The sequence below is a fragment of the Magnolia sinica genome, chromosome 16, assembly GCF_029962835.1.
Source record: "Magnolia sinica isolate HGM2019 chromosome 16, MsV1, whole genome shotgun sequence".
NCBI lineage: Eukaryota > Viridiplantae > Streptophyta > Magnoliopsida > Magnoliales > Magnoliaceae > Magnolia > Magnolia sinica.
Window position 1 is genome coordinate 66249890 of NC_080588.1, and position 27431 is coordinate 66277320.

Sequence of the window (27431 nt, forward strand, 5' to 3'; positions counted from 1 at the left end):
CGGTGTCGCCCATCCTAGTTTTGAAATATCATAACCTTTCGTATGCCCCTTAATCCTGGTGGTGCTTGCTAGATGAATGGGTTGGATGGCATGAACAGAGCATAATGAACCCCACGTTCCATCTGGAAACTTCAATGGCAGGCATCACCTTCATCACCGTTATCCATTGTTCCCTCTGGTGTGTCCCACCCCGAGTTATGAATCAGGCTGACTTTTGTTAACTAGACTAACGTTTCATCTAAGGAACGGTTTGGATCCCAGTATTACATCACGGTGGGCCCACACAGCTCTATCGTATAGTAGCTACCATACGATAGGACGTACGTGATCATTCCCTAAAAAATTAAGGTTCGACGTGAGCGATGACGTAATTGACCTGGTGCGGGCGGCCCACCAACTCAGCCGATTCCGTACGCGGTTTGCCTACTGACACGGTAGGCTGTGGCCCACCATGATTTATATGTTTTATCCACACCGTCCATCCATCTTTAAAGGTCATTTTAGAGGAGGAACCAAAAAATGTGGATGATAAAAATCTTAGGTGGACCACGCCACAGGAAACAGTTGTGACTGAACAGCCACCGTTAAAAACTTCTTGGGGCCAAAATAGTTTTGGATCAAACTGATAGTTGTGTTTTCCTTCCTCCACGTATTTTTTACCTAATAAAGAGGTTGGATGACAAATAAACCTTATATTGGGCCCTATGAAAGCTTCAATGGTCGTCGTCCAATTACCACTGTTTTCCTGTCGTATAGTTGACCTGAGATCTGGATCTACCTCAGTTTTGGGTTCATATACTAAAATAATGATTCAAAATGGATGGACGGTGTGGATAGAACATATGCATTAATGTGGGGCCCACAAGGAACTGTCCAGTAGCGACCTTGCTACTGACATTGTCAGTAGAAAATCCGCGCACGCCGATTCCGGCTAAGTCTGCAGCTCGACATAACGCGGCCGTTCCCAAAAACCAACCCTAGCCCTATAATAGTTTACCACTCTTTAAGACATCCTGAGGACTCTTCCTTAATACAAGCGGCTCAATTCTACGTGATCTAGACCGTTCAAATATATAAGCCTAATGTTGATGGATCAGACTCGAGATTACACAGACACGACGAATTTAGACAGCTCATTAATTTACTTTTATCCGTTCATTTTATATCCACCCCATTGGATGGCTGGCATTTCTTGATCTGATTAATTTTAGAGATATGCTCCATCCACAATGTGGCCCACAGTATGAATAGCTTTGCTAACTGCACATCACCACAATTTTACGGGAGTCTAGCCCCGCAGCAGAAGGGAGGAAATTAGATGACGTGGAACATAAAGCGGGGCATCTCGTTCGATGATTTTCGTTGCATAGTCAATGGGCCAACGATTTGGTAATCAAAACCGTTGATCTATTGTTTCCTACCGTAGATGGACTATGAATTAGAATAACAACGGGAGTTACATTCTGTTTGTGACCTACAGGTATTTAGGAGGTGAAATATAACAACCGTCCAGATTCATCTGGATTAAATCCTACTAATTTTATTACATATTATAATCAAGAACTTCTTTTAGATGATTGAATTTGGGGGAAACGTACCAATGGTCTGGATTAGTAATCTAGGATCACATTTTAAAGAAATGATATGATTGTATACATTTTGTAATTTTGCCGGCAACGTATCATATAATTCCGCATTTAAAAGAAGAGGTTTCCTCGAAAACATCGCGACGTATTCCGATACCATACGTCGTTACTTCGACCTTTGAATCTGGGTTACTTTTCCATGATCCAAGCCGTTTATGCGACGAGTTTCATACTGTTTGATAGAAAATCTGTGTAAAAGTTCTCTATTTTGGATTATTTCAACCCCTTTAAAAGTTGCTCTTTTTCTTTGAATATGAATCCTCATTATATCTTTCGAGTAATCAAACGAGTGAAATATCCAACCTACGAATTTTATCGAACACATGCTATCAAAAAGAATTCCTATCAAGTAAACGGTTTATTCATTGAAAAATAAAATCCCAAATCCAACGGCCAGAGTCTCGACGTATTTTAGTCTAATACATTTAGATGTATTCTAGAAAACCTCTTAAACGAACACAGCGTTCGAAACCTCTCGCTCTCAGATATTTTTCTCTCTCATGCGAGTTCGCTGTCCAGGTCCGGACCTCTCTCTCTCTCTCTCTCTCTCTCTCTCTCTCTCTCCAGATCTGCTTCTCTTCGATGCTTCGTCTTCTTCCATGCTCCCGCCCTACATCTTCAAACCCATCAGCCGTTCTCTCCGTTTCCCGATTCGAATAATAAGATCTCAATCACAATTGCTGTAAATACCGTTCCCATACTAACATTCCGTCCTTCTCAAGAGAATTTCTCCTAGCGATTTATCATATTCTACGGAAGGAGCTTCTAAATCTTTCTTCCTTTGGAACAGATGACATTCTTGCTTCTACACGAATCTCATTTCCAGGTGAAGATCATAATCTTTTCTTTTTCTACTGATTTCGGATGTATTCGTTTCTTTAAGATGAATGATTTCATGCCAGCTTCTTTTCTAAAAATCCTTCATTGGTTTGAAGTAGGGTTCCTCTCATTACACATAAATGTCTAGCCAATTCATGTAGCTATTTTGCCGCATTCGTCAACCATTTATCCGTGGTTGTCTAAATACATGACCTACCATACCCCACTGAACAGATTCTTCAAATTGTTTCTGGATGAAGAAGGTGCAACTGACTAAGAACGGAAATAGAGATTTTATTTACTAATCCTCACTTATCGTGATGCGGGTGCTTTTCTACTTACAATTTCAATTTGCTGGCGAATTTTTGGGAAATGATATTCAAGTTGCATCTGCCATCGATTACTAACTTCATACATTGTCAGCACATCAGACATTTGTATATGAGATATTGATGCACATCAATCTTTCTCTTAGCCATTGTTGTTAGGTATTGTTAGAGAACTCTATCATCGCGTAAGTAGTTGGGTGTAGGCCTTTGAACATGTCTTCTTTTGGCTTACCTTTTTATTTGTTTAGTGTCTCTTTGTTGTAGTGTTTGCAACCTGCATGTTTTTTTTCATGAGGTAAGGCAACTGCAAAGTTACCTTTACTTTCACACTTGTAGAGAACGAAGTCATTGCTTTCTCTTATAAACATTTATCCCGTTTCACCATTTTCCTTAGAATGGTTGTTTTGTGGAGTGAACATAGTAGGCTGATTACTTTTGCAACTCATAGCAATGTTCTCACCATTTCTATAACTTCTAGAATAATGATAAACTAATAAGCCTGTCACTTTGTGAGTTATTGATAGATTATGCTGCCTTCATTCTTTTGCTCTTTCCTCATTGATATTGATTTGTAAATTTACCATTCAATCTTGATTTATGATATCACTTGCCACCGGAATTTTTTTTATAAAGAAAATATTAATTTTATTTAACAACTTCTTTAGCATTAAATTTACTTTAATCACAATTTTGTTGATTATTTGTAACACTTTTTATGTTTGGGTTTGATGTTCAGTATTATAGATATGCTAAAACTGTGCGAACTTAATTGTTGTCCATGATTTGAAGAAGAGAACCAATTCTATGGTAATTTTTCTCTCTTATTTGAAATGAAAATGAGAGATCTGCTGATAGCAATACAAAAGTATTAGAGAATTCCTGTTTTCTTTGATGTATTGCTTTACTCCAATAGGGTTTAAATAAAGATGCATAATGATATACATGAGAGGAAATAAAATATTACATCTATCTACAATAATCATATACATCGAGACAAATCAAGGATTCCAACTATTTACAGCTACAAATCCCCCCATCCCCTCTTCAAAATGATGTGGGTGATCAAGCGGCAACAATTCGTGAACTAGGAAAGTATCCAACAATTGTTATAGTCTTTGTAAGAATATCCAATATTGGTTCTTGAGATGCCACGTATGGGAGAGAAGTAATCCCAGACTGAAACTTCTCTTGAATGAAGCGACAATCAACTTTAATGTGTTTTGCCCTCTTGTGAAAGAGAGGATTGGAAGTAATCTGTACAAGGTTAGAAGCAAGGTGTTCTGTAACTGTTACGATACGACTGTAAAGACTGATACATATAGGTAACGGCTGTGACCGTTACACGATAGGGGGGTGAAATGGGACAATTGGTTTTTTTTGGAACTGTATCGACCATTACCCCGTAACAGTTGAAAAATGATCACTTTTTTTTCTTTTTTTTCTTTTTCTCATTCTAAAAACTTTCCTAGATTATTTACAGCAAATTTCGACCACTCTTACTATAATTTTTTAAGATTAAAACCATAGATTGAAGTACTTTGAACGAAAATTCTAAGGGCCATTCAAAAAAGAAGAAGAAGAAGAAGTGGTATTTGTGTTTTTTTTTTTTCCTCTGATTTCTAGTTCTAATGCTTGAATGTGTTGAGTAAATATTAGAGACACATAACTATGTTCATAAATTCACTAGATAATCAGATACAATACTCTTATCAAAGAGTGGACCGTTACACTATTATAAACATGTTTTTAAAAAAATGAATACACATTTGGAATATTTACATTAATATGGATTTTCAAAAATTTTCAAGCAATTTTCTTTTTTCAACAGCTACGGGCATCATAATGGTTGTTACGCCCCAGTATCGGTCGTTACAACTGATACTCTTATCGGTAATGGTGGTGACTGTTACGGCCACCGTTACCGATATAGAACATACAATACCCCATAGTACATCTTCGCTGAGGGCACATCCTGCCCAATCAATATTGGTAAAATCAATAACCTTAAGGGGAGATGTAAATGAAAATAATAATGACTGATCTAAGGTGCTTCTCAAATATTGGATAATCCTCAAGACAATAGTCATATGTAAGGTATGGTGCTAAGTAATTAATTGACTAACAACCTGTAAAACATAGGCGATGTCAGGTCTGATCACTGTTAGGTAGGCCAACTAGGCAACAAAATAGTGTAGGTTACTCCAAGAGATCATTGTCTTGTTTACCATATCGAACATTTAATTCCATCAGTGTATCAACAATCCTTTGTTTAGAAAGGTGTGTAAGGTTGATGAGATACTGGATATATTTTTGTTGGTTGACAACTATGCCATGATCTGTACGAGAAACCTCTAATTTGAGTAAGTATGTAAGTTGTCCTAGATCCTTCATGTGGAAGGATGACTAAAAACTAGTTGAAGCTTTGTGATTCGGGCTTGATCATTGCTAGTTAGGAGCAAATCGTTAACATAAACTAGTAAAACCACAATACCATGGGTGAGGATTATGTGAATAATGAGGCATCGTGACCACTCTATCTAAACCTGACCCCAATTGCAACCTCATGAGGCTATTGAAAGTAGGCACATGGAGCTTGTTTTAGCCCATAAATGCTTTATGAAGTCTACACAAGAAATTTTTTTGACCCGTGCTTAGGAGGCTAAGCCATGTACATGGTTTCTTGTAAGTCCTCATGACGAAATGCATTCTACATGCCCATATGTCAAATAAACCAATTGCTAGTAGCAACAATTGTAAGAAGCATTTGGACAGTCTTCATCGTGGTCATTAGAGCAAAGGCCTCCTCATCATGGTTTGTCGTACTGGCCATTACATAATGGTGATGGTGACAACCATTACCATTATGGGGTCGTGATGGGTGTAAAGGCCATTATGAAAGAAATTACCTATATCGTCCCCATGATTTTTTTTAAGAGATCGTAACGGTTGTTATGGCCAACAGTTAAAAGACAGAATGACCATTACAGAAAAAATGACCTATATCGGCCCCAACCGATAGAAATCTTTTTTTGGTGTAAAGAGACCATAATAGTTGTTACAGAGGCCGTCACGGCCATTACGGCCTGTATCATAATGGTAATGGTGATTGCTGTTACTGTTATTGCATACCTTGCTTGTCATAGTCAATGCCATACTCATGTTTATAGCCTTGGGGAAAAGCTAAAGGCGAACCCTACAAGCAATTGACTGAGCTGAAAGAAAATCAAGTCGGTGGGGTTTCCTTGAAAACTTTGGGAATGTTTAGAGGGATAGGAATAGATCAAAGACAAGTTGGTGGGTTAGCGATAGCTTAATAGAGGAGCTTAATGCGGCCAAGAGACAGAGCCCCCTCTCGGGATCCAGCGAGACGGAGGGGAGATGGAAGTGGAAGATTCGGTTCAAAATGGCACATGGGTAGTCAAATATGGTATGAATGTTTGTTTATGCAGCTCTTTCATGAGAGCAAAGTACTCCTAGGATGTTGAGCCCGACGGCGCAGGGAGCTCCTTTCCCTATCCTTCTCCTTTGTGGAAGAGCATTAGGGCCCTTTTGCCTTCTCTGGACTCTCTTGTGCAACGTTTGTGGGGCGGGGCCTAAGCAATCTGTGGTCTTCCAATTGGTCAGGTCTCGGCCGTCTCAATAGCCTTGTGGTTAGCCCAATTCTGCCGGCTATTCGATCTTTAAAGATTCGGGACTTCCTTGGTTTGGATGGCCCGCTCCCTCCTTCGTTCGTCTTTTCATATCTTCCCCAGGAAGTCCTGGACTTCCCGTTTCAGGGTGGATTCTGTCTATCGGATGAGGAAGATGTTTGTTTTTAGCCGTTTGAGCCTTTAGGCTCCTTCTCAGTCAGATCGGCTTGGGAGATTAGTAGAGAGATCTGGCCTAGAAAAGGCTAGGCCAAGTGGGTATGGCATGCTAAAATGCCTCCAAAGTGGGTATGGCATGCTAAAATGTGATTCATGTGGAAGACTTGGTTCAAGCTAGAGGGGTCCACGTAGCCTCCATCTACGTTTGTTGCATGGGCAGTCTTACCAGTCATCCTAATTGTGAGTCCCTCGACCACCTCTTCCTCTATGGGGCTCTTGCAGCTGATGTTTGGGCCCACTTTGGGGCTATTTTTTGCATCTCCCTCATGGCCACTCAGTCCATAATCAGTAGGTTGGTGCAGTGGTGGCTCCTCTGCACTCTGCAAGGCTGTTCCCAAGGTTTGCAAGGGCTGACCCCCTGTTTTATTCTCTGGGAGATCTGGTTCTCTAGAAATTCTTCCAAGTTTGATGGTAAATCTCCTCGGGCTCCAGTAGTTATCGCCCGAGTGAACTGGAGATTATCTTCGGTGTGTAATGATAACCCGTCCCCCAGGAAGCTTCCTTTGGCGAATTAGGTGTTACTATCGGATCTAGGTATTCCTATTTGCAGTTTGGCTAGAAATTTTCCTGAGATTGTGAAGTGGAGAAGGCCTTAGTCAGGATGGATCAAGTTGAATGTGGATGGCTCCGCTAAGGGCAACCTAGGTACGTTGGGTGGTGGCGGTATTTGTAAAGGGGATAAGAGGGCTTTTCTTTTTTGCTTTCTCGATGGGATATGGGGTGGGGCCGAGCTCCAGGGCCGAACTCTGAGCTGTTTACAACGGCTTGGTCCTCTATTTGTAGCAGGGTTTCCCAATGATTGAGATCGAATTGAACTACATGATGGCGGTGTCAATTTTAAATGGTACTTCTAATTTGAATTGGCAATGGAATTACTGGTTGCAGAGGATCGAAAGGTTAGGGAATAAGGTTTTGGTTTCTTTTGTTCACATTCTTTGGGAAGGTAACATGCCGGTGGATGGGATGGCCCGTAGGGGATTGGAGCTTCAAGAATTCTTTTACTCTTCATCCTCCTCCGATTTTCCCCCAAAGATCAGGGGGCTTCTTTTCCTTGATAAGGTTGGGCTAAACGATATTAGGCAGGTCAATTTGGGTTCTCAATAAGGGCTGGGCGGGTAGGTGTTTGTACGTATCTTACGATAGGCTTTTGCGGGGGTTTTTTTTTGTCCCTTGGTCTAGCCCGAATGGTGGGTGTGTTGTACAGTTCTCCCATGGATGAATATAACTCTCTTTTTTTAAAAAAAGAAGAAAAAAAAAGAAGAGGAAGATCCCCCAAAAGATTTCAGAATGCCCTGGGAGAGGGCTTCACCCTCTTTATAGGGATATATCCCATTTGACTGTTCCCAATCAGATCTACAGCTCATCTTCCAGAGATATGGAAAAGTTACCGATACCTACATTCCAACCTTCTCGGATTCCAGGCGCCCAAAAGGGTTTGCATTCATTAGATTCATGTATGAAGCAGAAGGGAGAGCAGAGCGGCCATGGGAGTTTTGGATGGAAAAAGGATGGATGGGAGGATAGTCTCAGTTAAAGAGGTAAAACCCATAACCAAAATCACTCAGAAACCAACCTCCATATTAGATTCTCCAATCCTTCAGTTCCATACCTCTTCTCCTTCCCATGTGGGAGTAGCCCGAAACAGGAAAAAGGATAACTATCTGTTCATCAGAGAAGAAATGTTGAAAGGGCAAACAGAGGGTCTGATCACTATGGCTGATAAAGGAGCCGTCGCTACTAGACTGCAAGCATTGAAACTAGGCATGGTGGGAATAACTTCTAATACCTCCACATCCATTATACATCTTCTAAAAGAAATCGGAGATTCAGACTTCAAGGCATCGAATATGGACGTGGTAAGGATCGCCCCTGATAAATTCCTTATCAAACTCAAGATTGAAGAAGAATACAGGAAATTCAAAGAAGACCACTCCCTACACATCCGGATGGGACTGGAAACGCTATACCTATGGTCTGCAAATGAAGGACGAGAAGGTACATGGGTACGCCTATTCGGAATCTTAGCCCATGCCTGGATGGAGGAGGTCATTCTAGACCTAGGGAACTACTTTGGTAAGGTCACATAGATTGACTCTATAAGCAGATATGGTCTCTTTCAGGTGTTTGCCAGGGTGAGAATTCAAATTCGTGTAGGGGTTAATATGAAATAGGTTCTAAAGCTGCAGGTCGAAGGCGACACATTTCAGGTGTTTGTGGAATTGGAAACACACTCAATCACATTGGTACCTAATCAGTCTCATCTGACAGAGAAAAGAAAGGAAGATGATAGGATGAACACTAAGGAATGAGTGGAAAATAGCTTCGGACCTGCATTAGATCAAAGGGAACAATGCCCCCCAATTGCTTGTACAAAATGCGAGAGAGGCTTCTGCGACAGAAACTCTACCTACTTTGATCGATACCACATCCCACTCCCCTACCCAACTTCTAATAACTGATGGTAGCAATGATTCCCTCACTGCTAGAACAATGCTAAGGCCCTCCCATCCCTTACCCTTCCTCCAGATTGCTACCCAGGCAGAACTGGTAACAGCTCAGAATTGCATTCCCTCCCTGGAAAACCAACCCCTGCCAGCTAACAGCTCAACTCACACCATCCTAGAGGAAATCCTCCCAACAATACCAGTTATGGAACTTCCCCCAGCCACTCTTAAAAGTGTAACATCAGAACTTACTACCCAAGCTTGGACAAAGCAAAGACAGAGCTCTCCTCTTAAAGGTCTGCCCATTGGTTGGCCTCAGGGTAAAAGAAGACCTCCAAATCACCTCCATAGGTCCAAATCTGAGGGCCACATCCCTCCACAGTAAGAGGAAGAAAATTTCATTAGAATTAAACCTTTACGCAGGGAACCTTTCCCTACACCTGGTAGAAAACTTCCCCCCCTCACCAGTAGTAGGGTCAAATAGGTGAGTGACAACCTTTATATAGCTGTTGATCTATCCCCATATTTTTCTCTGGGATCGGCGATCAATACCTAAGAGGGAAGTCAGCATATGACTGATGTCGCAAAACAAAATTCCACAAACAAGTAAGAAGATTCAAATAGTGGGGATGAATCCCTCCACTGTCTAAATCTATATTCTCAACTTCAGGACCAGATGGAGAATCCTCCTTCGGCCATACCAGCAGATATTCCAGCTGTTAGAATCCCGGGTAGGTGGAAAAAGAAGACTCATAGAGACATTCTAGATTTGAACGAGGTGGGAGGCTAGTATTGTAGGCTTCGACAATTGAAAAGAAGGACTGTGAATTCAAGTTGTGTGATAGATGGATAACATCCTTTTGTGGAATGCTCGAGGAATAGACAATGCAGCCATGACCAGGAGGACTATCAGATCAATCACCAACCATAATCCTAGGATTGTTGTAATCCCAGAGCCTATGCTTAGAGAGGAAAGAAGAGTGAGCATAGGTCTCAAGCTAGGCTTCCACTCATCCCTTTCCAAATGGAGCAGCAGGAGGCAAGATATGGATCTTTTTTAGAAATCATCCCCAGGTTTCATTTCTTTCCAATTCTAACCAAATGCTCTCTCTTAAAATCTGCTTGCATAATTTCCAGGTCCCAGTCCATTTGTCGTTCGTCTATGCCAAATGTAACAAGATTGCCAGAAGATCTCTATGGGATGAATTGTCAGCCATCAACAGTAGTTTTACTGGCCCATGGATGGTAGGTGGAGACTTCAATGCGGTAACTGAGGAAGGAGAAAGGCTAAGCTACAGGAATTTTGATGCTTCCATCTTCCATCTCCTCTGAATTCGTCCAAGCCATCAACAACACAGGCCTTCAGGATGCAGGGTTCGTGAGAAATAGGTTCACTTGGAGTAATAGCCAGGCTGTTAATGTTAGGGTCTGGGTGAGGCTGGATAGGGTCCTCATCAACGGAGATTGGACCAACCTCTTTTCGTCTTTCAAGGTGGATCATTTGCCTAGGGTGTCCTCGGATCACTACCCTTTACTTCTGTCCTTCCCCAAGCCTCCGCCATCTTCTCCAAAACCATTCAAGTTCCAGAGAATGTGGACCCTCCACGACTCTTTCCTTCACATCATTAAGAGGGCCTAGGAGGAGGACCTATCACCATAACCCATGATCAACCTCCAATTAAAGCTGAGAAATACCAAGAAAGCCCCAAAAAACTGGAATAAAGAAGTATTTGGCAATGTCTTCCAACAAGTTAAAAATGCAGAAATGGCCCTGGAAGAGATAGAAAACAGAATGCAGGTCCAACCCAATGAGGATCTCCTCAACGACCTCTCCTTAACAAGATGACATCTGGCTAAAGTGGAACTCATGGAGGAGGTCTTTTGGAAATAGAAGTCCAGAATTGACTGGTTGGAAGAAGGAGACATGAACACCAAATTTTTTCATTCAGTAGTGACAGAGAAAATCAGAAGAGCTGGAATATCATCCATTTCTGTTGGAGCAGGTTAGGTCCTAAACAATCAGCAAGACATCAAACAAGGAGCAGTGAATTTTTCCAGGTTGCCTTCCAAGCAGAAGAAACTAGATAGAGTCTGGACCTCATGGCATCCATCCCCCACCTGATCTCAACCCAAGACAACATTGATCTGTTCGCCCATCCATCGCTTTCAGAAGTGCATCGAGCAGTCTTCAGTCTGCCCAAGGATGGGGCCCTAGGCCTTAACGGCTTCTCTGAAAGTTTTTTCACAACTTGCTGGCCGGTCATCGCTGCTGACCTTCATAAGGCTGCGGTATTCCTATTTGAGGGGGGTTCCCTACCCAAAGCCTTCACGTTACTCTCATCTGCTGTTTCCCAAAATCTGTGGTGTCCTGTACTTTTGCTGACTTCCGCCAATCAACCTCTGCAATTGCATCTACAAAATCTTCTCCAAGATGCTAGCATCTAGGCTAAGTAACCTCCTTCCCAATCTGATTGCATTTGAGCAGGGTGCTTTCATTCCAGGCCGCCCAATTGCAGAAAACATTGCGCTGGCCTAGGAGATGCTCAGGGAGATCAACAAGAAAGTCAGGGGGAGGTAATATTGTTTTAAAGCTGGACATGGAAAAGGCCTACAACAAAGTTGACTGGGACTTTTTGAAAAATATTCTCTCACACTTCAGCTTTAGCAACAGATGGATTAGCCTAATGGAAGCTTGTTGGGGCAACAACTGGTTCTCGATTATCATAAATGGTGAAGTAGCCGGTTATTTCAAGTCTTTGAGAGGTCTTCGCTAGGGAGACCTGCTCTCGCCTGCCCTTTTCATCCTAGTTGCGGAAGCCTTGAGCAGAGGTTTCAAACTTCTAGTAGAACGTGGGTTCGCTCAGCCCTTCAAGCTCAAGTGAGGTAGCCCCTTGACCTCCCACCTTTTGTTCGTGGATGACACCCTTTTCTTCCTAAATGGAGGTCGGTCATCCCTTCAGATCTCACTTCCTAAAATCCTTCCAGGAGTCCTCAGGGCAAAAATTAACTTCTCTAAGAGCTCCTTCCTATGCTCAGGGAAATTATCTACGGGTCGTGTTAGAACCATTGAACGCATATTGGGGATCCTGAGATCTTGTTTGGCGCCGCATTATCTGGGGGCCCTAATTTCTTGTGGTAGAACTAAAAAGGCTAATTTCCAATTCTTGATTGACAAAGTCTAGACCAAGATAAGCAGTTGGAGAGCAAGATACCTCTCTCAAGCAGGAAGAGTTACGCTGATCCGGCATGTCTTAGTGAGCATCCCTATCCATATTATTGCAGCATCACAGGTACCTAAGCAAGTGCTTCAAGAACTGGAAAAGAAATTTGCTGATTTTTCCTGGGGTTGGGCAGACGGTAAACGCAAACTTCACTGGATCAGTTGGAAGAAAATTGTTATCTCAATCAGCGAAGACGGCCTAGGCATCAGGCCCCTTAAAGAAGTCATGCGGGCGCTCCGGATGAAGATAGTCTGGGTTGCCAAGTTTAGGGAGGGAACCAACCAATGGTCTTTGCTAATGAGATCACTCCACCCCCTTAACTTCAACACCCCCTCGGAGAGACACTCCTCCCCTTTCCCCTCTCCCCTCTAGAAGAGCGTTAGAGGCCTTTTCCCACTCTTGGAAGAAAACATCCAATGGAGTGTGGGGCGGGGCGAACTAAACCTTTGGAATTCCAATTGGACAGGATTAGGCCCTCTGCTCCCTCGGGCAATCAGGCCTATCTTGGAGGCTCTCTCCTCCTTACAGGTTAAAGACTTGATTGGCGAATCATGCCCGCTCCTGCTTTCCTCAATTTTCAACTTCCTCCCTCAGGAGGTGGTGGACTCTATCTTTCGGGGTTTTGTGACCTCGGAAGAAATAGATTCATGCTTCTAGCCCCTGGAACCATCAGGAAACTTCTTAACCAAATCAGCTGGGGCGTTGTACAGATTGTCTCGTCCTACTAGGAGTTGGGCGAGCTTTGTTTTCCATAGGAAGATGCCTCCTAAGATTGGCACTCTAGTATGGAGGGTGCTGCAAGGGGTTGTGGCATAGATGATCGGGTTCAGCGCAGAGGAGTATCTTTGGCATCAAAATGCACCTGTTGTGAGGAATTTTTAGGTCAGCCCCCTGCATCTGAATCACTTTCCCACCTCTTTCTCCTCGGTGGTTTAACAACGAAAATTTGGAATCATTTTGACCCAAATTTCGAGGTCCCCCTCCTCTCGACCCTCTCGGTTGAAGGTTGGATATGCCAATGGTGGAATGCGGGTTCATCTTCAGGCAATTTCGCATCTCTTAGAAACCTGGTCCCCAATCTGGTGATTTGGGAAATTTGGCGCTCCAGAAATGCCGCTCGGTTCAATGGTACTCCTAGTAGGGCAGCAGTTTCAATTAAAAGAATTGAGTGGTTGATCAGCGTGATGTTCAACTCCCTAAACCTATCCGAATCCAAGTGTCTGGCCCTCTCTCTATCTCTCAAGCAGTTGGGCCTACCGTCCCCTTCTCCAGCTAAGGTTAGTTGTTAGATAATCAAATGGGCCAAACCCTCTCCTGGGTGGGTTAAGCTCAACATGGATGGATCGGCCCGTCACAACCCAGGCCTATTGGGTGGACGCGGCATATGCAGAGATTTCGATGGATCCTTTTTGTTTGTTTTCTTGTCAGGTTGTGGGCTAGGCTCTAACAATATGGCCAAAATGAGAGCGATCTGGGATGGGCTTTCCCTGTGTTGGAATTCAGGGCTATTTAAGGTGGAGGTGGAGACAGATTCTAAATTGGTTATCGATCTAATCAATGGTATAGCCCATCCGGCTTGGTGTTGGAAGCACTGAATTTCTAGAATCAACAAGTTCAAACAAGGGGGCCTTCTTACGATAGTTCACATATTTAGAGAAGGTAACTCCCCAGCCGATGGGCTGGCCCGCTGGGGTAGCGTGAATCAAACTTCGACCGTTTTCAGGAACCTCGCTGTCCTTCCGCCTTCGATCCAAGGTGTAATATTCCTAGATAAAGTGCAGCTAGGTGCATTTAGAACATTCAGGAAAGCTTAAATCTCATGGTAGTTTCCTTCTGAGTTTGCATAGATTTATGATAGGTGTTCCTGGGGAAGTTTTTATCCCGGGAATCCCTGAAATATGTACACGGTTTGTACAGTTTTCATATGAATGAAATACACTACTTTTTCTTTCTTTCTTTCTTTCTTTCTTTTTAAATGTTTATAGCCTTGGGCCACAACGAAAGCCTTGTAACAGTTAAGGAATCCATTCGACTTTTTAACTTAATAATATTGACCAACTTACTACGAATCACCTACTGACCAAGTGGGTTAGGAACAAGAGCCCATGTATGGTTATTTGCTTGTTCTTATAACTCTTTTGCCATGGCATCCCTCTAACACTGACACACAAAAGATTAAGAATAGGAGGTAGGAGCAGAGACAGATTCGAGATCAGAACAAATAGAGCAAAAGAGTCTATTGGGAGGGTGTGATGGATGGGTAGATCAACATACCTTTATAAAGGATGGATTGGTTGTAGGTTGAGCAACAGGAGTCAAAAGCACTTCTCTTTTTTGTCATTGATAAACCTCCAAGGGGGATGGAGTCACGCTTGAAGCACGGGGTATGTTAGGAAACTAGGTTACAACTATCATGTGTTTAGTCTTCTCTTACTCATATGATCTTTTTGGGAGAAAGGTTGATATGCACTTAGACAATGTTAGGTTCGATGTAGGTTTGGAGGCAGCTTGGGACACCCATGAGGTGATGTATGGTATGTAGGAGGTTGGTGGAGAGGTGGCGAATGCGAGCTAGCCACGTAGTTGGGTCAAAGAGGAAGCGAAGGTGGCTTGGGACACTATGTAGCATGTAGCTTAAGCCACGCCACATGTAAGCTACATGCTACATAATGTAAGATATTCAAAACATTGCCTACAGGAGGAAAAAAAAAAAACATTGCCTGTGGGAGGAATACTGTGTTCTTTGGAACACAAAGTTGTGGAAAAATGAAGTGTTGGTGAAGTTATTTTCAGTTTTGATGCTCCTAAGAGACATGGTTACAAGTTTTAGGTGGGTGTTTACAACTGTATATGGTCTGAATAATCCAAGCCAATGATCTCAACTTTGGGTAGAGTTGGACTTTATTCGCAATAGATGGAACCTTCCATGGTGCATGGGGGGTGACTTCAATGTGGTAAGATTCATCTTTAAGAAGTTTAATGGAAGATGTATTACGCACACTATGAGTGATTTTTAGATTAGGGTACTAGAAATGATCCCGTGGATTTATCGATAGCAGATGTGAAGTTCACCTGGACAAATGGGCAAGAGAGGGCAGCTAAATCCAAATTAGATATGTTTTTGGTTTGAACCAACTGGGTGGAGAGGTCCCTCTTGTTTGGTAGATGGGTCTTCCGAGGCTGTTATTTGATCACTGCCTAATATATCTAGAGGTGGAGGAGGAGGATCGATGCTGTTTAAATTCAAGTTGATATGACTAGACGTGGAAGGGTTTCCCATGTTGGTGTAGTGGTGGAACTCCATCACTATGGAAGGGTGTGGTAGCTTCAGGTTTTTTAAGAAACTTAAAATTTTCATAGGAAAGATCATCAATTGGAAAAAGTGATGCTTGGAAAATGGTAGGAGGATGTTGATACCTTCGAGTCTTAACTCTTCTCAAAGCTTCCACTACCGCTTTGACTTCCTCCTCAACAATCGGCTTCTCTAATGACATAGCTTCCTCTTAAGATATTCTACTAAAAGACAGATTGTCAACCCGCCACCTCTCTTGTGAGTAGTTTCTTATTATATTGAACTATTGCATTGCACACCTTTAATTTCTCATCGACTCTCCCTCCATCCACCAACATGCTATGAATCATATTGGTCCTAGCCTGAGCACTAACAATGATGTGGTAGAACTTCGTATTCTTGTTTCCTTCCTTGAGCCACTTTGCTCTAGATCGTTGTCTCCATTTAATCTCTTCTTCTCTGAATCGATTTTTATACTCATGGCCTCATCTTTCTCTATAAATTTTTCATTTTTTTTCTTGATTCTCTGGGAGATGGTGAGGGAAGATGTGGTTAGCTTTGTTGCTGAGTTTTTTAAAAGTGGGTGTTTGTCAATGGAGTTGGCTACATCCTTCATAGTAGTTATCCGAAAAAAAAGGGGTTGAATGTCTTGGTAAATTTAGGCCAAGAAGCCTTATTGGATGCCAATATAAGATTTTAGCAAAAATACTGGCTTCTAGATTTCAAGTGGTTTTAGCGAGTGTTATTTACGAGGTTTGAGGTGCTTTGTGGTTGGAAGACAAATCTTAGATCATGCGCCAACTACTCATGAATGCATCGACTCGCCATGTAGAGAAGCCAAGAAGGGAGTTGTGTGCAAGCTAGATATTGAGAAAGCATATGATCATGTAGATTGGAACTTTTTTAGCTATATATTAGGCGAATGGGATATGGGTAGAAGTGAAAAAATGGATTTAGGAGTGCATTCTATCGGTCATGTTTTATGTATTACTTAATGGGTTTCCTAAAGGCTTCTAAATAGTGAGATGTCGGGGGTTTGAAATTCCTAGGAGGAGGTGGCGAGGCTAGTAGAGGTGTTTGGATGTAGTGCTAGATCTTTTCCTTCCTTGTACCTTGACATTTCCTTATGCTAAGGCAAACCTACAAATCATTTTTGTGATAAGGCAGTTGAAAACATTAAAAGGAAGCTATGAAGGTGGAAAAGTCAGTACATCACACTTTATTTCATCCCATATTCAAACACAATTTACTGAATTTGTTGAACCAAGCTCTTGGAGATTGCTTGTTCATAAATTGATTTCTTAAGTTGAAATCTTTGTTCGACTCCCCTTGAGCAACAAATCCAGGCAGTTTCTCCATATAAACTTTTTTTTACTAAGATCCTCTTGAAGAAACACATTCTTCACATCAAGGGCCAAACTATTACATGCACATAATTGAGTTTTGCCACAGGTGTCTTGGAATAATTACTTATAGGGTCTAAAAGTACCATTGAGTAGTCAACTGAGCTTTTTAGTATTTCATTGAACCATCAAAATTATACTTAATTGTATACATCCATCAACACTTAACAACACGTTTTCTAATGTTAAGTTAGCTAGGTATGCATGTGATGAAGAGCAACCATCTCGTCATCCACTGCCATTGTTTGGAGTATCCTCGATATCATCAAAATATCCCCGATATTATCTGTATCCCTAGCTCGGTGATACCGATAACACTTGTAGCAATACAGATAATACTAATAGTATCAGAAATTCTAGGTATCAACAATTATATCGCTAAGTATCGTTAATGTATTGCCAATATTTTTTTATTGTGTAAATTCTAGGTGTCTCTTGTATCGCCAATATATCGATATCGCCAATGCATCGCCAATATCTTAGACTATGTAAAATCCAAGTGTCACTTGTATCGCTAGTGTATCGACGATATTTCAATATATCGCCAATGTATTGATATCACCAAAAATCTGTTTATTGAAAAAAATCATTTCAAAATTTTTTCTGGACGCCTGGTTGTATCATGAAATGTGTGTTTGTATGTGTATATATGCATGCATGCATGGATGGATGGATGTGCATGCATGTGTGTGTGCGCGCGCGTGTGTGCACCCATGCATGGATGGGTGGCTGGATCTTGTTTGTGTATTTGTATGTATGTGTGTGCATGGATGGATGGATCGATCCACCATTTTCCCCATGTTTCCTAATGTTTCCCTGAGCCAACGAAACATGCTTTTTGTCCCCATTGAAGGGAAACTTATTATTCAATTCTTAAATATGCAAATATGCATCTTTTTCACTATTATTTGATTCTTTTTTTTTTTTTTTTAAATTTAACCTGTGCATCACTTTGTTCATTTCATAGGAATCAACATCTTTACATTTGGGCACCCCTTTTCATAAAATAGGGGGCCTATCAAAAATAAAAAATAAAATCCACAAGGAAACCATAGGGGATCACATCATCTTAATCGAACCCAAGCCAATCCTATCAAGAAAGACTGAACCTCTAACCTGTTATGGAAGCTCAAATTGGTTATCGAACTAGGAATAAGACTGGGAAGCGCTTCCTTGCCAGGCCATAAAATCTGCTGGCGCGTTCCCTTCCCTCAGGACATGCATAAAACTAGTCGACCTCTCATCTTCAGCTGGTTTATCCTGAATATCACACCTTCCATTTCCAACATGGCTTAGCCACCCCATTAAGCATATCTACAACCTGCCTCGAATCAGATTCAATAATGATTTTAGATAGGCTGTAAACCAAGGGATAGGCCATCATGCACCGCTTGAAGCTCTGCAACGGTGTTAGAACCTACCCCATAACCAGCTAAAAAAGCAAAAATGAATTCACCCTTCTCTCCTCTACAAATTCCACCCCCACTTGATCTTCCTGGATTTCCTTTGGCTGAACCATCTACATTTATTTTAAACCATCCAGACGGGGGCCTCTCCCATTTAACCACCAAGGCTTCACCGCCGGTTCTGTTGTTAAGAGACGAAACACCGATCCTCATCTGGTAATACTGTCCTAGTCCAGGCACACCAACTTCTCCGCATGAGTCGTTGAGCAGAGCAACCCACCACCTGATTCTGGCGATTACTGTAGAAGAGGACATTGCAGAACTATAAAAAATTGCTGCATTACGTGCTTTCCAAATCTCCTAGATTATAATGCACGGAGCGAGCATGTGGCCTACTGATTTTCCTTGCTTGGACATGACCGCCGCCCACCACTGATTTAACCTTGCTTCAATCGAAATTGCTGTCATTACGGTAATCTCAAACCATCTGCCAATAGCCAGCCACACTCGCTGTGCTAATCTGCTAGCAACAAACAAATGGTACAACATTTCCTGAGGATAGGACTGGGAATCTTGAAGGGTGCAACACACACATCTAGATGCTAGCTGAACTCCTCGAGATTGAACCACACAATCGAACGGGACCGCTTTTTGTAAGACTTTCCAGACGAGAGGAGAGATTTTGGGCGGAAGTTTGACATGCCATACGCATCTTGACCAGCTCCGACCTGTACTTGGGACTTTGCTCATCATCCAGGCTGATCTAACTGAGAACTCTCCAGATGGAGTGAAAGGCCAGATTGGCAAGTCAGTGTCCTCTGAAATACAATACCTGGACTGAAAGACGTGGTCGATAAGGCTCTGAGGAAGGAAAAGCCACGTAGAAGAGGGGGGGAGAGGACCAACCGATCCAAGCACCTAACACAATATTGGAGGTCTTGCAGTCTATCCGACACCTCTGTTTTCAGCCAGCTGATGAAGAGGGCCAAGACCGGTCCAATTCACCATCCAAAAATTACATGTACCAACTCCAATTTGCCATTGTACTCGGGATTCAACCATAGGAATTAGCTCCATGATTCACTTCCACAGAGGAAAAGAGAGCCGTCTTGATTTGTCTGACACATGTGAAGATAAATCATGCTGATACTTAGCTTTCATGAAAGGTTTCTAAACATTCCCCTCCTTCCCAAACTTGATCGTCCATGCCATTTTAAGCTGAAAGGCTTTCATAATTTCAGCAAGCCTTCTAAAACCAATCCCTCCCTCTTCCTTAGGCGTAGCCATCAATTTCCAATTCTTCCAGTGACATTTTTGCTTCCCTTCTGTCTAGCCCCAAAAAAAATTAGTCATCTACTTCTCAATTGAATTCAACACCTGAGAAGGAATATGGACAACCATCATAGAATGGATCGGAATACTTGTTAGGATGTTCTTCACCAGGACCACTCTCCCAGCCTAAGATAAAATTCGGGCCTTCCACCCATTAATACGCCCCACAACTCTGTCAATTAGAGGATTAAAAACACTTGATTTTAGCCTTCCTTCCATAATAGGAACACCCAGATATAAGAAAGTTGACAAAGATTTTCCAAAACCAAGTAGTGCCTTAATTGATCTGATTCTATCTCTTGGAAGCTTCTTTGAATAGTAAAAGGAACATTTTATTAGGTTTATACTCTGGCCTGAGGAAGCTTGAAAGGGGTCCAAGAATTTCTTAATCACTTGAAGTAATTTTTTACCCCCATTTGTGAAAATTAAGGTATCATCCACATATAGCAAATGCGATATCGTTGGGCACCCTCTTCAAAGCACAAATACCCAGCAAACCTGATGGTTTATCAAGTATTTAAAGCCCCTGCTCAGAACCTCTGCTGATAGAATGAATAAACTTGGAGAGATTGGATCTCCCTGCCTCAATCCCCCTGATGATTTAAAAAAACCGACCATCTCTCCATTTATAATAATAGAAAACCAACTATTCGCCCAACACTTTCCCATCATCTTTATCCAAGGCCTGCTAAATCCATACCGTTCTAAACCTGAATCAGAAATTCCCAATTTACCCTGTCATAAGCTTTATCCAATTCTAACTTCAATACAGTATTCCCACCGCGGACTAGCCTATTCAATTCCCCGAACAGTTCCTGAGATAAGGCTATATTCTCTGTTATCGATCGGCCTTGAACAAAAGCCCCCTATTCTAGCGATATCAACCCCGAAAGAATCTGCCTAAGCCTGGCAGCAAGAATCTTGGAGAAAATTTTATAGAAACAGTTACATAAACTGATTGGACAAAAATTTGAGAACCGTTTAGGAGACGCTAATTTCGGGATTAAGCAGATGATTGAAGATGTTATTGACCCAAGAATATTTCCTCCTTCGAAGAAAAAGGAGACTGCCTTATGTATGTCCTGACCCACCACATCCCAACAAGAGACAAAAAAACTGGCTGAGAAGCCATCTAGCCCAACCGCGCTATCTATTGGCATGGATAAGACCGCCGAGTGGACCTCCAACAATGTGGGAATAGCCATTAATCTCTCATTCTGGGCCTGAGTGACAATTTGAGGGATGCATTGAACCAGGTCTTGATCTGTCTGACAAGAAACAACGCTGAAAATCCTAACTCAAGTTCCACCTGACGGATGATGGCTCTTCTTTGTGTCTCCGTTGCTGTAGCATGAAAAAATTTCATATTTTTGTCTCCCTCTGTTAGCCAATCCACTCTCGATTTCTGCTTTCAGTAAATTTCCTGCATAAGCTCCAGGGAAGTTAACCTGGCTGAAATTGAGTTGAGTTGCTGCTGAAGGCTGACGGATGGATCAACCGAACCTGATGAAGCCAGCATTTGGTCCTCCAGATCGACCATGACATGCTCCGCCATTTTTATCTGCTCAAAGATGTTTCCAAACACCTCTTTGTTCCATAATTTCAGATCGTATTTCACCTGCTTAAGTTTAGAGAGCACATTATAAACTGGGTGAGCTGATTCCACCTTATTCCAAGCTGACTTGACCACTCTAAAAAAAGGTTTCATGTTGGGTACACATTCGTTGAAAATAGAATGGTTTCGGACCACCATTCAGTTGCTCTGGGAAACTGAGGAGAAGCGGAGCATGGTCCGATTGAATGCGAGGCAGATGGGAGACTTGGAACTGCGAGAAAATCATGGACCGGTTCACATTGATGAGAACCTGATCTAGCCTTGCCCATACGCGAGAAGAACCCATCTGATTGTTACTCCATGTAAACCTATTGCCAGAAAATCCAACATCTTGGAGGCCCACAGAATTAATTGCATTAGCAAATTCAGTAGAGGAAGCTTTGTCCGCAGCCCTTCGACTTCTTTTTTCTGAGTCATCAACAATTGCATTAAAATCCCCGCAAACAGCTCAAGGGCCTTGCACCGAGGACGACAGGAAAGCCAGGTCCGACTAGAGCGCTCTCCTCAATATCCTTGCACACCTGGCCTAGACAAAGGTAATATACAATTGGGAGGAACAATTCTGCACCGATGCCACAATCAATAAACATTGGTCAGATTTAAACACAATCAAGTAAGAAATAAGGGACTTGAAAAATACCCATATCTTTCCACCCTCATGGCCATTTGAATAGGATGAGTGAAAACCCAACGATAGACTAGTTCGAACTCTCTTCTCATCACCAAGCATTGGCTCAAGCAGCATCACAATACAAGGATCATGATTTCTAATTATCCTTTTAGCAGTCCTTAAGGCCCATTGGTCGCCAATTCCACAAACATTCCACACAATGATCTTATCCATCCGTCATACATCTAGTATTCACGGCCCTTCTCTTTAACCTACGAAGTCTTGATCCCCAGTTTCCTTTAGCATATAATATTCTGTGTCTTCTTATCTTCTTCGCTGTTCTTTCCATGTTTATCATCTTCTGTCCCTCCTGTATCTCTTGTTCAGCCATCTCTAGATTCTAGAAATCCCCCATGAAATCTTCCCCCAGCTCTTTCCCCTATTCTTGTTCCTGCTCCACACACTGGTTTGCCACCGGGCAGCAATACTCAAATGTCCAGATTCCCATTTGGCTGGTTAATTGTTCTGATTTCAAACATAAAATATGGGGAGAGATCAACCTCCAATTCTGCTCTCTCCTTCGCTCTCATCCTTCCTGCACTTGCTTGGTTCTGAGCTGAATTCGTGAGACATCTAATCTCAGCTTTGTTGACTCCATTCACACTGTCCTCTACTCTGTTGTTCCCATTTAAAGTATCATCTGCCTTGTTATCCGCCGAACCATGCCTAATCAAAGGTGATTCCCTGTTGAGGTGCACCCGGTGATGCAACTCTTTTCCGGAGTTCATCGGTGAGTTTTCGGCTGATACAGATCTCACTATCCATACCTGATGACGAGCCGCACCTATTGTATAAGGTGTAATCATATCGGCATGGCTAACCCTTGTGCCTTTGTTCTGTTGGGGTTGGGTGTATGGCTGCATTCCACACAACCTTTCCACTTCACCTTGATTAACACTCACCTGGCTTGGACTCAGCACTACTTGACTTGGCTGCATCCAACCTTGATTAACAGTCATCTTGCTTTGATTCAGCACTGTTCGAAGTGGCTGCATTCCACACATCATTTCTGCTTCTCCCTGATTAATAATCATCTGGCTTGAATTTAGCACTACTCGAAGTGGCTGTAGACAGCCTTGACTTCCATCCTGATGGTTGTCTGATTGCCGGTCCCCATTGGAAATGGTAGTCGAAACTAAATTGTCATTAGCTCTGGCTGCTAGGGGGAGAGGATTAGGCGAACGAGCATCAGCACCACATCAGACCTTTCAGTTGCATTTCTACAAATATTTGGCAGGCGTTGGGCCTCTCCACTACCCCCTTCCTTCATACTAACCTTTCGACAAGCATCTGATGGGCCTTGATATCCTCCACTTCTCCTTTCCTCCATATTAACATTTACACAAACAGTTGTCTGGTCACCCAAACTTTCGTCTCGTTTTTCTACTACTCCTGATGTAGCCTTTCCACATACATCTGTCAGGTTGCCTGAAGGACCATGGAATCTCCTGATGACCCATTCCTTGGTGCTCTCTTTCGTTAACTGTCTGATCGATGGAGAGCATCCGTACTTGAACAGAGGTTCCATCTCAGTTATAATGGGGTAACTCTTCCCCAACACCATCAATTGCAAAACGTGATTAAAGCTCACACCCGAACGGGGAATCACCTTAATTCGAGCAAACGCCTGAAAATAGCCAAATCTCGAGTTGGAGTCTATTTGAGTGATTTTACCAAAATAGCTGGCTAGATCCAGAATGACTGACTTGATCCAGGCCTGAGTTGGGATACTGAATAGTCTAATCCAGACTCCATCACCCCTATTACTTCTTCCGGAGACCACTGTTCAATCGATTGAAGCCCCATCTCCATGTGCAACTTAACATTACATCTGAAAGTTTGAACGTTATTAGGAATTTCATGGCAGATATCCTCATAATCTCCACTGCCGCCAATTTTAGGCTTGAAGCCCTCATTGCGTCTAATAGCCTTACTATCCGAACATCCTGAACTAATGCAGTCCCCACCAGGGCGAGGCTCAGCATTCGCATCTGATTCTCCACTGCTCTAGGGTCTGCGATGGTTTTATCCCCAGAACTCCTTGCCATCAGAGAGATTGGTCCCTGCCTCGACCCTGATACTGCATCCACAAATGTTCGAACCGGGGCTACCGCTTCCGCCTGTTTTTGGGGGTGAGGAGGTGACGACACTGTTTCCTTCATACCAGATTGGCTTTTCACCCAAGCAATGTGAACCACCCTACCATCAATGCTTCTTTCATGCAGACATTGGATGGCATTGCAAGTATCCTGTTCATAACAGAATCGTATGAAAGCGAAACCACGGGATCGATTTAGGTTTCGGTTCCATGGAATGAACACATCTGCTAGCTTTCCAAAACGACCAAAGATTCGTTGCAGATCTTCTTCCGAGGTGTTGAAGGTTAGGTTTGCTGCAAAGATTGAGAACTTGGACCGTGAGATCCGAGATTTCTGAGGTGGAACCCTCTCCCACGGAATCTCCCGATCCTGTTCCCGATCTTCCATTCGTTGCAAAGGTTGATAACCGTCTTATCACTAGCCTTTAATACGGATTATGGACAGTTAAGATTGTTTACATAAAAATAGTTCAATCAACAATTCTATCTATATATTTGATTCTTAAATATGCAAATATGCATCTTTTTCACTATCATTTGATTCTTAAATATACAAATATGTGTATTAATTTATCATCTCTTGAAGTTTCACTAGAAAATTCTACTGCTTTCCCAAGGTTTCCTCAATGTTTCCTTGCATTTCCCAGAATCGACGATAACAATATTGTTTCCATATCCCCGGCTAGCAAAACTTGTAGTGATACCAATACTTAGAACAATGTCCATAACAATATCCATCATGACCGAGAGCTTTACGGAAAGAATGAGGAACAAGCACAAACACCAAGGATAAAGCAAATTTCCTTAAGAAGGATAGAAACCAACAAAAGAAACAAAATGAGAAATAGGATGTTGACTACAGGAACGTTTACCCTTGTGATGCAGAAGTTGCATTTGTTAGATACTAAAGAAGGAGAGTTAGGAGAATGATGATCTTTAGACAGAATGGTAGGATTGGTGGAAGCTATGATTGGAAGAACTTTATTACAACACTTGAACGTTTGGAGTAGACTTGCAATGATGTAACTAAATGTTGTGCACTCATTTCACCTGAGACTTGCTTTAAGGAAGAGGATAAATGAAACAAATTGGGAAGAACTTGAACTTGATCTCATCCAACACTTGCTTTAAGAGAGCATAGACCGATGATCACCACTACAAATAGATGGCCCGATTAAGGACGAATACCAGGAACTCTTCACTTGCATTCATGATATTTGCACCCCCATTTGATCTTCAAATCTGCCCACATATGCACAATGGCCCACTTTGAACCATCATGGTTTGTTGTTTGCAGAAGTGGGCCTCAAGCACCTTTACGAGGAACAACAACACAAACCAGTACTATGTGATGGTTGATTCATGAATGAAGCCAATTTTTGTACGATTTAGGGTTTTGCCTTGAAGAGGAAAAAGGAAAAAGAAAAGAAAAGGAAAGAAGAGGAAAGTGAAAGAAAGGAGAAGGAACAAGGTATTAGTTCTTTTACTGCTTTGATACCATGTTCATAAAGTTAAGACCAAGGAAGAGAGAAATGAGGAGAAGCAAGAAAAAAGCGAGAGAAGGCCCAAGAGGCAGTGAGATCCCTATCCTCTCCTCTTACTTATCATTAGGGCTTTCATAATACACACACACACACACACACACACACACACACAAAAATGCCCCTATGCTTAAGTTATTACATAAACCAAAGCCTGTTTATTTAAACTTTATTCTTACACATCACCTTTAAGGACTAAAGAGGGAAATAACAATATGAAACAATAGAAGTCATAATCTTCATGTAAAGTGAGCAAGCCCATAGATCGTCGCTGTCCATCATAATCCGTCAACATCATTATATGCCACATCCACATATCATTATCATTGTCGTCATCATAGCCTTGATCCCAACCATTTTGGTTCAACCTTATGAATCCTTGTTTGCCAAAAATTCCTATATAATGTAAAGCCTTCATATCCCTTTGCATGACCTCAATCCAAGTCCATTTAGGTCTTCCTCTAATCCTCCCCTTCCGCCCTTCAATCTCAATCTTAGTTCCTTTCTATTTTGGGAGGATATTAACGGTTTTCATGGCACATTTTTTAAAAAAAAATTAAAAAAAAAAACAAAAAAACAAAATGAGAGTGATATATTCATTTTGAACAAAATTACAATGGTTTTCATGGCACATTGCCAATGTTTTAAAATTTAAAATGGTGGTTTCAGTCTTGGACTCACTAGGGCCTGAAACTGAGTCATATTGCAAAAACTGATATGGCTTGTCCAAAATGGGCATTTCGAGGAACAAAAAATGTTCTAGAAAAAAATAAAATAAAATCTCATGACAATTAGGAACACTAAAATCAATAAATAAAAAATTCATAAATTTAAACCAAATTCACTCAACTAAGTCTAACAAGTTTGTTTAATTCAAACGGGTAGAAGCTGACACTCCAAATCTACTTACAAAAAAAAAAAAAAAAAAACCAACTCCTTTTAAAGCCTTTGAAATAAGAAACAATATGAACTGGGAATTCTCAGAAAAAACTAATAAGAAACAATATGAACTGGGAATTCTCAGAAAAAACTAACCTGTTTATACTCGTCAATGGAGTTTTTTTTTTTTCAAAAACTTCGATTCAAATCATATCATATCAGGAAAAAGCTGTTTACAGGGACTATACTTCGGGATGCCCATACATCCAAAAATTGACAATGGGCAGCCTATCATAAAAGCGCTATACATGGACGACCCTCCTAATGTTCCCGACTCCCACCTTATCTAAGACCACCCAGGAAAAAGCTGTTTATACTCGTCAATCGAGTTGCACAATTAATGTGAATTGTCACGACTTAGTGCAAGGTTTTGGGGCGCCATATCGTCTCAAACAAGACCAACACCACCATGACTTGGACAAATGAAGTTGTATAGGACGATTCTAAACCATGACATGGCTGAATGATCTCAGCTGGATTTTTGTCATTATTCTAAACCATGACATGGCTGAACGATCTCAGTTGGCTTCCCGTCATTTTATCTCCAATTGGGACTACCTGTAGGTTGCTTTATTTATTTATTTATTTTTACATTCTACTTCTAGGTTGCTTGACCTCATTGCTAATGTTTGTTTGTGCTTTTTAATGTTTTCACAATGACGTCCTTCTTAATGATGCTATCATTCATATCCTTTACAACATCCATCTCAGCATCCTTTTCTCTATAATATTGATCCATTGTGCATGTTGGCTCATGCTTTGCCCTATATAGCATAGACAGTCCAAGTCTTCTAGGATTACCTTAAGTTT

The 27431-nt window shown here is 41.8% G+C and overlaps 1 long non-coding RNA gene across 6 annotated transcripts in view; it reads left to right on the forward strand.

Moving 5' to 3' along the window:
- The first annotated feature begins 1744 nt into the window (after positions 1 to 1744).
- LOC131229607 (uncharacterized) overlaps positions 1745 to 27431 on the forward strand; it is a 49971-nt gene continuing 24284 nt past the window's right edge. Inside the window, exons 1-2 of one of the 6 annotated variants that reach the window (XR_009163477.1) lie at positions 1759 to 2472; positions 25439 to 25612. This is a non-coding gene — a long non-coding RNA (uncharacterized LOC131229607). Of the gene's footprint in view, positions 2473 to 25438; positions 25613 to 27431 lie in introns of all 6 variants that reach the window. The other 5 variants (XR_009163474.1, XR_009163476.1, XR_009163475.1 and 2 more) reach the window with 5 other exon arrangements.